At 32.1% G+C, this 13,072-nt stretch overlaps 1 pseudogene; it reads left to right on the top strand.

The window, feature by feature from the left end:
* Positions 1-487: 487 nt before the first annotated feature.
* Positions 488-13,072, top strand: part of LOC106457951 — a 57,382-nt pseudogene continuing 44,797 nt past the window's right edge.

Here is a 13,072-nt window from a genome sequence, read left to right as displayed (position 1 = left end):
AAAATGTATCAGTAAAAATCGTGAGCTCTGAAATGTGGTAAACTCCAAAATATCTCTTTGATTTTTTTAATATGTTAACGTTAAAGAGTTTGTCTTATAAGTTTGTTTGTTTGAAGTTAAGCACAAAGCTATACATTGGGCTATCTGTGCTCTGCTCACCACGGGTATCGAAACCCGGTTTTCAGCGTTGTAAGTCTGCAGACACGCCGTTGTGCTACTGTGGGGTGTCTAATAAATCGTTCTACAACTACAAGATTGTTCAGGACATTTCATAGAAGAATAACATAACTGGGTATAAAATGCCTAATGTAACAACATTTAATGTTACTTAATTCGCTTTTCTTTCTTTTTTGTTTATTTATTATTATCTCTATTTTTATTTTTTTTGATATTTTACAGCTGTATATACAAACAACTTTTTGTATCGACAGGTGGCCAGTCGAAACGTTCTGAGCGCCTCCAAACGTCCTTATATTTACTAAAGTGATGCAAATATGGTGATAACAGCGTGTGAATTTCTTTTCATGTGTGAGAAAACTTTTGTCTAGAACTACATGTAGAAGTTTTTGATTATTATTGGGTGCATTTCGAATTTACTTTTGAGCAAGTAGTTATTGTAAGTACTTTTAAGAATTATCAATTTATTTTAGTATGTTTAAGTTAGGCCTAATACTAATAGTTTACTCTGAGCCTGATATTGAGTAAGGAACTGATTTATAAAGTATTACTAGTACTACTAAAAACCAAAACACTAAAGGTAAAATTTCTATATAAGTATAGAATTAGTGTTTGAGTAAATGATATTTCATATGTATTACTAGTACTACTAAATACTAATTGTGCGAAACGAAATAAATGGTGCTCTACAGTCTACTAGACTATACTGTAGTGTATACAGTATACTATAGTATAAGTAAAATATTTATAGTAGTGTAACTATAATAATAGTAATACTAACGCTAGTAGTAGTAACAGTTACAGTTAGTAAGTTTTGGTGTTATATTTTAACTATATCGCGAGGTCTTGTCTTTACCTTTTAATATATATAATTATGTCATGAGTTGCAGTCTAATAAAAGCTTTACTCTTATTTATAATTCCACATTCAACAACTGTGCTGACTATGTCAAGCTAGTGTCAGAAGCTATGGAATATATTAGTAATTGCTAGTAATAGTATGATCTTTTGTTATCAAAAGATTTTATGTAAAATATTAATATTAAATTATTTGATCTTTATTGCGGTATTCACATCCTTAAAAGTTGAATCAGTGTTTGTCTCACCTTTTCATACAATACTAACAGGAACAATAAGATATGCTTAGTTATAAAATAATGATTCCCTCTGCCCTGTTTGTTATGATTTTTATACTGTATTTTCATATTTATTAAAAATACATTTCATTAAATATGAATATGCTGAGGCAGTGAGAAGTTGTAGAATATATTGTTGCACAGTCGAGAAATAGTTGAATGTAAATATAAGATGTTTTGTTAAACTTTTAGAAATAGGTATGTACATTTGATAGAAATGTTTTAAAACACATGGTTACTAGAAGTGTGTGATATTTTTATAATGAAATCAACTCTTTAGTTTATCCCGCATGTTAAAATAGTAGCAATTATGAAGGAATTTAAATGCATGCATGTGTGGAATGTGATCTGCAACATGTTATAGATATATCAAAATAATAAGTGACAAAAAAGGATGATAAATATAACAGTAATGCTTACATACATGAATAGTGTTTGATGCAAAGGACATCGGATATGTTGACATCTTTGTAGTTATAGCCACAATGATAAAGAAGTCACAAAGTCAGTGAAGTGACGTTTATTCAACTGTTTGTTCTTATGAAACTTACAGAATCTGATGTACCTGGAGACTGATTATTCATGAGATGTAGAAGATTATATTGTTATCCAGCTTCATAGGTGGCTAGTATCAAGGATCATGCATCTTTGAAAACATTTAATTGGTGGTCATATTTGAATAATGTAACCTAATCAGTGTGGTAGTAGTTGTTCATTGTTTGGCTAATGCTAGGCTAAACAAATACTATATACTAAGCTAGTCCAAAAATTTTAGCTGTGTTATTGTTATTTGTATTTATAATTTACAGTATAACTTACTATTGAAGATGTTGATTTGCTTGTTTATCTATACATATGTTTTTGTTTTTTTTAACTTACAATAAGGGCTTATGCGGAAAGTTGTGTTATAAATAAGCTTTAAAGTTTACAAGGCAGGACTAAGCTATTTCTTATTCTAAATATGTTGTTAAACAGGCTAACTCCAATTTATAAGAAATATATTGTGATAACACTATTATTAACAATGATGTAGATATTGGCTTGTACTGAAGTAGCAGATATTATCAATGTTTAAATAAAAATGACTGCATTTTTATTTGCTTTTCCTTTATTTTTATCAAATACATGCAAACAGGTTAATATTTCATTTACACAAATACATAAAATCAAATATTTAACTATAGGCGAAATACTGAAACCAAATAAAAACAATGCAGTATTAAGTTTCAAAGATATGCTTTTTTTGTTTATAAGAACACTGTTAACTAGATAATTAGCAATTAATATACATTTTTGTTCAGAGCAACCTATCTTATATAAAAAGTAAAAATCAATCCAATAACGAGTATAGCTAATTGAATATATAATGATGTTTTTACTTATAAACAGTAGAATGAATTGTTTCATCAGTAGGTTTCCATCTCTGTTACTGATATTTTTGTCCATAAACCCAATACCTCATGAGGCTTGGACTGTTAATGAGATATAGGTTTGTCCTAAATCTAATACTAAGCTAACAATGCAAAATCATTTCTATAATAAAAATATGGTGATAATAAATTGAAAATAATAAATCTAGATATATTAACCATTATAACCAATACTTTTAGTGAAAGTACTATCAAAGGAAGAACATATTATACCTTACTTGCAGAGTACTAATTGTATGCTTCAAGTATTTTCATAGATTTATAGTTTGTTGAATGATGTAATATCAGTACAACTATTTATAAGCAAAACATTATGTAGTCCTCCATAATAACATTATGTAACCAGTGGAAACCCATTAAATGGCTCAGACTGTAGCTTTATAGTAGACTATCTGAGATACTACAACATGTTATTACTATTTAGCTGTAGATTTGAAGAGCAGGACATTACCAATAGGACAGCCAAAAACTAATGTTTATGAAGATACAACATAATAAGAAATTAAATGAATGCTTGAATTGTACAATAAATAGCTAGAATATTGGTACTCTAATCAAAATATAACCATATTAAATGTAATATACTATTACTATTCTTATGTTCATTAATGTATTTATAAAAGTGTAGAATGTATTGTTTTATTAGTTGACTACTCTTGCTGTTAAATATATATTTGGCCTTAAAACCAATATTAACTCTCAAAGATTTGGCCAGCTTAGGAGATGTAGGTTAATTCTAAATCAGTATAAAAAGCTAGCAATGCAAAATAATCTCTAAAGTTAAAGTATTATAATAAAATAATTTGAAATAAGACTACTATATATATATATATATATTGAACATTCTCTCCAATTCTGGTAATGAAAGTAAACATAAAAAAAAAGAGTATTATTACTTATAGAACACTAGCTTATATGCTCCAATCTCATCTAAGATAAATTTCTAAGATGCATGCCACTGTTTAGTTGTAGATGCTACAAAAAATAATGTTGATAATATGTGTAGTAGTTGGAAACATTTGAATGGCATTGCATCAGCACATGCCAGTACATGCAATCATTAAAAGAAAACCCAAATTGCTTGTACTGTGAAAAAAATGAACAAAAGACTACTTTATGTAAAAAATATTTTAATAGGATACTTGGTATTTCTATGAATTCTTTACCTTACAATGCCTTTCCTAACTAGGTGTACTCACAGATTCTATTTTTCTGTCAAAAACATACTTTTATCTTCCAAAATAGGAACCAGATCTAATTATAAAATATAAAAGATTAGACACTAACTTAGGTTTACCACCTTCAAAATGAGTTGTTGTTTTTATCCAGCAACAGTATCATTAAACTGAACATTATTTATTTCCAAAACATACTTACCTCCTGTCACACAACTGCTACTACTTGACTTTTAGGGTTTCTTTTCTTTTGGCCTTCTAAGCATTGGTCTGATTTTTTTTTTGCTTGCTTCAGTCTTTTATTCCCCACTTAATTGCCTTTGGCAATATCTGTCTCCCTGAGACTCTCCACCTACATCAATGTGCCTTTTATCTTGGTACTGTATATAAGTATCTCCTTCAGAAAATATTTTCACTTTTTCTTGACAGTGTTCACTAATGGATTTCTCTGTACTACAACCGTTGGAGATACTTTGAACCTTCTTCATGTTACCTACTTGATGTTTGTATAAAAACACTTTTCTGTTTGGCAAGCTGATACATGGCATGAATTCCCAGATTAATATGTCCCGCACAGAGGCAAAGTAAGTCTCTTCTATTCCTCCTCCCAGAGATGTATGGCTATCTGAGATTTGTTGGTCAAGGGGAAAGTGGAGAGAGTCATTCCAGTTCTTCCAGGGTTTTATTATTGTCTGTTTAATGTTCCGAAGAAGATGGGAGATTGACATCTGGTCATTGATCTTTCTCGTCTAAATCAATTCCTAGATCCTCCAAGGTTCACAATGGAGTCATTCCTCACTCTGTGTTGCCATTTTTTAACAGGACTGTGGATGATATGGTTCAATGTCACTGACTCCTATCTGCTCATTCCCAGAGCAAAGTCAACCAGCGACTATCTGCATTTTGTGCACAAGGGTCAGGTGCTGCAGTACAGGGCTCTGCCCTTTGGACTTGCATTGGCATCATTCTGGGTTGTGCCAAATCATACAAACTTTTTCTCATCACATCCAATCCCTGGGTCTGTGCCCACACCATTACATTGACAACTGGCTACTGCTGGCACTATCTCATCAGCTGGTAGAACATCACACCCAGATACTGCTTTCTGAAGCAACCAAGGCATGATTTCTTATCAGGGCCGAGAAATCTATTCTCACACAGTATATTGTCCATTTAGGTGTCTTTTTCAACACTTATCCTAGTTGGGCTCATCAACTCCAATCCGGCTTCATGCTATCGAACAGGCAGTCCAACTCTTGCTCACGTCTCCTTCTCCCACTGCACGGATGGTTCTTTCTCTTTTTGGGATGTTGGCATCATTCATATCCCTCATTCCTTTCAGTGGTCTCTGTGTGATCATTGGATCGTGAATAGTGATCCACTGGATTCCCCAATCTCTTTATTTCAGGACCTACAGCTTTGATCTTAAGTGATTGCTAGGTCAGAACAATATTACGATAGGTGTTCTTCTGCCTCCAACTCATCCAGAGATCCATCTTTTCACTGATGTCTCACTTCAAGGATGAGGTGCATATCTCAATGGTCAGGAATTCTGGGCCTATGGATAGATGATGAAGCTTTCCCCCACATCATTGTTTTAGAATTTTTTGCTGTTCAAAGGGCAACGTCTCAAGGTTTTGAATTATTGAGGGGCAAAGTCATCATGCTTCACTCCAACAATTCCATGATTGTGTCTTACATTTCAGGACTTTTTGTTTTCAAACCTTGGATCTTCTATATTGGGCCGACTCCCATCATATCATCCTGCTAGCTTGCCATGTTCCAGGGGTGATGAATTTGGTGGTGGATCAATTTTCTCAACCAGATCAAATTCTTCTGACAGAATGGATGCTTCATCAAGGGTTGTTTTCCATTGGATTTGCTCTCGATTTGGGACACCAATGATTGATGCGTTTGCCACTCATTGCAACACTCAACTAATGACATTTAGGTCTCCAGTCTTAGCAATGATTCATTTAACCCCTTGGTTCTGTTGGTAGCAACAGGTTGGCTGGCTCAACCCTGTTTCCACTTTTGTGATACCTTCTGGAGTGCCCATCTCTTCCATTTGTCTCTGTGCAGGCAGCCATAATCTGATATCTTACACCCATCCATCCTCAAGCTTCATGCATGGAGGTTATGCAGTCCTCTTCACGGAATTGGGGTTTAACTTCTAAAATTGCCATGTACCGGTCTTAGTCTCTGCAATATCCCATGATGGATACTTATCAATGGAATGGCACACATATTGACAGTGGTGTATTGTGAGGAGGTTAAACCCACTACATCTAAACATGCCAACCATAGCTCGTTTTTTGATTTGGCCCGTTGACAATGGTTTCACATCTTCCATAATTGCCCTATATAAGGCAGCCTTATCACTACTTCCAGATACTTGAAGAGATGGAAATTCTTTGAGTCCTCAGTGCTTTCTGGCTTCCTCAAGTCATTTTGGGTCCTTTGTCCCAAACTATCATTTCAGTTACCTAACTGGGATATAAAGGTGGTGTTACATGCTTTTTCTGGACATCTGTTTGAGCCCTTAGCCTCATGTACTATGTATCAACTTTCCCTTAAGGCTTATTTTTTGTTGATGCTGGCCTGCACAGGATGCTTTATCATTCTACCTACATCCTTCTATACCCAGACAGGTCTTTCTTACCTAAGACACTGACAAGCAGGGAAGGGGATAAATTCCTTTTGCCAATTCATCTGACTGCTATATCTCACCTCTATGACTGATTGGATCCTGGTGGTTTGTCATGTCCAGTGAGGGTCTTGAAGTGTTTTGTTGCTGGCACTAAAGCTTTTAGAGGTGCTAGACAACAGCTTTTATTCATTTCGACTCTTCGGTTTCCCAGGATTTATCCCCACTTACCTTGACGTAGTGGGTATGAACCTTGATCCATATTGTTTATTCTGGGTTCTCTTTGGGGGCAATGAGACTTCTGCAAGTCACCTCTCCTCAGATTTGTCACATTTCTGTTTCTAAGTGGCCCAGTTGAATTTCCTGCTGAAGTACATTGTGCAGGCTAGTATGTGGAGCTCCCCCCAATACTTTTATCTCATGTTATTTGCATGATCTGGCAGTATTGATTGAGGGTTTTCGACTACCCCTTGTAAATATATTAATCAAGTTTGCTAGATTTTAATGAGGGGTGAGTACTTTCTTTACTAATCTCGTCTCTTCTTTCCTTTCCAGGGTTCTTTACCTTAACTAACCATTGTCGCTTACCACGTGGAGTGGGCATCACAGAGCTTTAAAATTAAGCCCTCAATAACAGCTGAAAAGTAAACACAATAAGATTCAAGGTAGTTTATTAATAATAATAAGACAAGGATAAATGATAAATATGGTGATTAAAATAATTAGCAAAAAATAATGTAATTTAACAATTGACATAATTATAAGAGCTTATGAGAGAAAGTAAAGAAGAATGTAATAATATGTTAACCACACCATATCTGCTACATCTAGTGCCAACAAGCCATATTACCCAATACCAGTGCTCATGAAGCTGGCTGGGATTTAACAAACATAGCAGTGATTGATATGCTATTTATATCATCAATTACTTGAACAACAGCTGTTTTGGTATAAATTAGATTAAAGTGGAGAACTGTAGTTTTCACCAAATTTATTCAAACATCAGAATTAGGGTTATGATTTTTAATATCAAATTTATCATTTTTAACACCACATTGTTTATCATTAATATTATTTAGTTACTTATTTTTCTTGGATTAACATCACTCAAATTGCAGAAGAACCTGGTGAACCAGTAACAGTATATGGAACTGTTATATACCTTGTATTAATTATATATATATAGTAAGACCTATAAGTAATTTGATTGGGCTATTAATTACAATAATAGCTTTTTAAATTTTTTTTCTGTAATCAACAGTGCTGAAGCCTACAGCAATCTAGACAAGGCTTTATCCAATAACTGGTTATTACCAAGCTAACACAACAGTATGAATGACAATTAAATGTTGGGTGCATTCCAAAATTTAATGATGTTAATCAGCATTGCAACTACCATGACATCACAGTTGGGTCAGTGCTGACTAAATCTGGAATGCTTTATTAACTTTGTTGGTAATTGTTTTGGATGTCAGGTAAAATAAAAACATTTTTAAAAGAAATGGAATTTGCACAAAGCAAAGCTGGGAGATAAATGCAAAAAAATTACAATCACTGAAAAAACACACATTCTATTCATGAATTAATACTTTTTTTCTAAATATGATCATGAATAATAATGATAGTAAAACATGATTTCATTATTTAAATATTGTATTTTACTTAAGTATAATATACATAAGTATTAAGTTTTGATTTATACAATATCAGAAATGGATTATTGCATATTTTCAAAACAAACAAAATGGCAACCACATGGTTGTCATCATTCAATGTTAGAGATTCATTTGCTCTACAGGAAATGGCTAGATTATCAAACTATGTTTTTCACAAAATGTACAAATAGAAGATGTCTATCATCCAAATGAAGAGTGATTTGAAAATTACTTAACAAAACCACAACTAGTTAAAAATAAGAATAACAATTCTGTATCAGAACATTTTAGAATAATGATGAGGTTCACAAAGTTATGAAGCTAATGCTCCTCCCATTTTTTCTTGTTTGTATAGCGGTGTGTGTAACTAAGCAGTTAATCAGATATAATCAATTAATGATCTCTCATCATTGATTAATCAGTTAGTACCAGTAATTGCCCAGCTCTAGTTCTGGTGAATAAACTGTTTAACTATGTCAGGAAAACCTTGAAAGATAGTTATAAGAATATCATCAATATACCTACAAGCAAAAATGATGGGCAAAGCTTTAATGTAGTATTTTACAGTCAGTTTTGTTACATATAAAAATTAAAGTTTGAATAAATATAAATCTGTAATTGTGGGCTAAAATTTACCTCCTATTAATATTTCTTGTACTTGTTGGAAGACGTGTTTAGCTGAATTACAATTTGTAAATATTTTTATATTACAACCAATATAGAAAGCACCACATGGAAATGTTTTACAGTTTTATCAGACTTTGATGTACATTCTGTTAAGTCTTATTATACCTAGATTATTTTGGATTCCAAATTGTAAAAAACACCAAACAAATACAAATTATTGCTAACAATGCTACAATTAAGGATTCATCTGAAATGTGTCAAGGTGAACTTAAACAAATAAACAAGTCTGTAATATTATTAAAGAGAAAACTCGTATTACTCCATTCATTCTAATTCCATTAAAAATAAAGGACTTGTGGCTAAAACAACAGCAAATTTTGATTTCAGTAATCTTTACATTAGTCTTTCTAATGATAAAATAAATACTAATCTTTCATCCATAATTTCAAGATCTTTTAATAATTCTAATAACTTAAAGTTTTGTATTTGTAAACAAAAATGTTTCAATGAAAATGTCACTCCTAAATATTACTATTTAATGAATTATTGAAGACTGTGTATTTTTACTTGATAACAAGTTAGAAAAGTAAAGTTGTGAGCTGCTTTACTGGGGGAGTGATCACATCTACAAAGTAAGGAACCTAAATACTCAGTAATTTCTTTACTATTGATAATATGTTCATAGTTGTTAATAGTGAATTTATGTATCTTGTGTTTATATCTCTAACTGTGTTTAACTATTTTCTAAGTAGGATTACTTTAAGTCCCCATTTTTTACTGTAAGTAAAACTATTTACTTATTTGCAGTTAATTTTAGGGCATTTGCAAAATTTGCGAGTTTAGACCTTTTCTCATTAATAGCTGCAAATTTTTATTAGTTACTTATTCATTCAGCAGACATAGAAAGCAAGTATTATCACCATAAGAAGTTCACATCAGGGTTAGAAATAATGAAATAAAATTACATTCACTCAAGGGAAAACTATCAGGAAGATTACATTCCATCATGTACAGTTGCATTTCTTCATGAATTGTTTTTTTATTTAATCCATGCAATATTTTCACTTTCATTGGTCACAACTAAAGGAATATGGATGGACCATGCATTCCTGATTAGGAAAGCCAACTAAAAACATGAAATTCCTCAAGCAAAGTTAAATTCCTTGGGTATGCAAGAATGTAATATTTTGATCCTTGCACATATACAAGTATAGGTTATGTTTGCATTAGGAAAATACATAATCCACACTTCTTGCTTATGCAGCCGATCTGTATGTCTGAAATCTCTATTCCACATCTTGTAAGCACAATTGTTTCGTATTTTCTTCTAAATTATTTCAAAATCAACACTGGCTTTAATTTTAATTTTGTTCAGGATATTATTTACATGTACAGCATTTATAATCCCACAAATTACAACTAGTTTGGAAAAACCCTTCCATGGACAACAAATGGTTGATATGTTTTGTGTATCTTCACAAATTTTTTCAAACTTTTAGTAAACATTACAAGCCTTTTGTAGACAAAAAAAAATCATGATTTTTAATAAAGTATTTTAACTAAAATTTTGTCCCTTAACATAGGGAATAAGAGCATTGACTGCTCCAAGTGCAAAGTGATTTTCATGTTAAGATTAAAAATACTTTTCTGTGTTAGAAAATTTTCAAATTTCATTTGTATAATATCTAAAACCTTCTAAATAAATATCAAACTTTTTTTTTTCAGAAAAACTTTATATTTTATCTGTTGTTTTCTTGACCCTAGCTCCACACAGAGTCATATAACTATCATAATTTTTCTGCTTTCTAATTATGTGATATGACGGCATGGAAATTTGATGCCAATGAGGCAAACGTTCCAACTTTGTCAAAGGGCAAGCTGAACTCCCAAGATATGCAAGTCAAGGCTCCTGGATGTGGAATGGAAGACTCGGCACCCACAGCTTGAGCAACAGTTTCTGAAATATATTTACGAACTTCGAGCTAGTGGATGTGCAGTCAGCTTAGTGGAAGTTCATTTTAAAACCGTTCATATGATGAAAGGCTTAAAACATAGTATTTTAAAGCATCTCCAAGCTGGATGGCATGACGTATCCATACATCAGTGCACCAACCATGCAGAATATGCCTGTTTATTTTGAAGGCAAACTATGTGAGTACCAGTATTACATCAGCTGCAAAAGAAACACCACTATAGTTTCTCATAATACCAATATGGATCAGGCACTTTTGGTATTCCTATGAGTAAAGCTATGGCTATAAAAGGAGAAAAAAATCAATCACCTTAAGATCATGTGGCATTGAGAAGAATTGCTTCACTGTCATGCTCGGGACATATGGAAATGGGACAAAAATGTTGCCATATATTCAAATGAAAAACTCCCAAAGAATGTCACATGGCCACAATTTGTGAATGTCAGTTCAACTACATAGTGTGTGGTACAGAAACCCTTCGTGGGAACATTGTATGCTAGTCCTTGATGCTTTCACGTTTCATAGAAATGACATACATCAAGGTTATCCTGGATGAGGATTGCACAGATCTTGTCATCATTCCTGAGGGCATGACAGACGAGTTGCAACAGATCATTTAAACGGCAAATGTGTCCAAAAGTGGAATGAATGGCTCTACTTTGGAGTACATGTGTTTACACCATCTGATAACCAGAAAGAACTGCTGCAGCAGTAGAAAATGAAGTTGAAGACTGTCTGCAGTGATGTTACTTACAGAGATGATGAGACGGTAGAGAAGTTGTGCTAACTATTCAAGGACAATGGTTCAGACTCAGAATTTGAATATTTTACCAAAAACAATTTGTAGTTTTGAATATCAAATGTAATGTAGTTTTGTATTTCCAAACATTTTTAAGTGTGCATGTAAGTAAATCTTAAAAATCACTAGACTTAGCTTTTTGATCATTTTATTTCAAAAATCATGCTTAAAGATATGAAAAATGGGTGAAAACAGGAGACATTTCTCAATTATTTCTTAGAAATAGAGAGAATTAACAAGACTTACCATCAAAGCACAACATTTCTAGTAAAGTATGCATTATCCTTTACAATGTATCAGTAAATATGGTCTGGAGTGGCTGTAAAAAACTTGTAGATTTGTTACAATATATGCACTCTAACTTATAGATGAGTTTTTAGTGAAAAAAAATATGTATTATATTTGGAAAATTATGGTACTATAATTAAATATTATTTGCCAGATATATGTTCACCATATGAATTGATCCCAGCCATTTTGTAATACCTCAACATCCTCAGTACAGCTAGTAAATATGGAAAAGTTTAATTTCATCACTAAAATGTACTAATCATGTCCCTATAAATATCATTAATATAAATATGGAAAAGCAAAGATTCAAATACACACTCTTGAGGTACTCTAATAATAACAAGGATCCTGTTTTACAGGACTTCAATAATAAAAAAAAAACCTTTTGCTTTCTTTCATCTGACCACTTTACTGTCCAGTTAAGTAGTTTTTTTCCTACTGATGTTATTTTTCTAGCTAAAACTTTTTTCTGGCACCTTATCAAAACATTTTGGAGAATCTAAGTGCACACCTCTTCCATCATCTAAATAACAAGTTAAATTATTGGAAAAAAAGATAAGAGAATAATAAGGCAAGATTTCTATTTGGTGAATCAATGTTGGCCATTATTTATGATATCACTGTGAATGAATTTGTAAAGTTTTTTTTTTTATATCAGACTTAAAAATTTTTCATACTACAGAAGTAAGACTAACTGGCCTTTTAATTTTCAAAGCAACTCATTATCTTTATAAAATACAAGTAGAGAGAGAGACTAGCTTCTCTGATCTTTCATTTGTTTAAATACATAAGGCAAAACGATGTCTGGTCTAGATGCTTTATCTATTCATAATTTCTTAGTATCTTTTACTTATCAACAAGGGGTAATAAATATATGATTCAGGTCAGTTCCAATATTTCTCATAAAATGGTCAAGGCTAGAAATATTGCAAATACCGTATCCACCATTTCTTGTGGATGGTAGTAAAAGTTAATCAAAAATTAATAATTAGTCTTCAAAAATGTAATAGTAATAATAATAATAATAATAATCTTGTGATATTAATTTGTAAATGACTTACTAAGTAAAATTGATAATAATTACAATTCACTTGCTTAATGTGGTTCACACCAAAAATGTTGTTCATGAAAAATTTATGGTATATATACTATATATATATATA

This window comes from Limulus polyphemus, unplaced genomic scaffold, assembly GCF_000517525.1.
Source record: "Limulus polyphemus unplaced genomic scaffold, Limulus_polyphemus-2.1.2 Scaffold395, whole genome shotgun sequence".
NCBI classification, from domain to species: domain Eukaryota; kingdom Metazoa; phylum Arthropoda; class Merostomata; order Xiphosura; family Limulidae; genus Limulus; species Limulus polyphemus.
The sequence above is the reverse complement of the archived record's forward strand: the minus strand, read 5'-3'. Positions and strand labels throughout refer to the sequence as shown.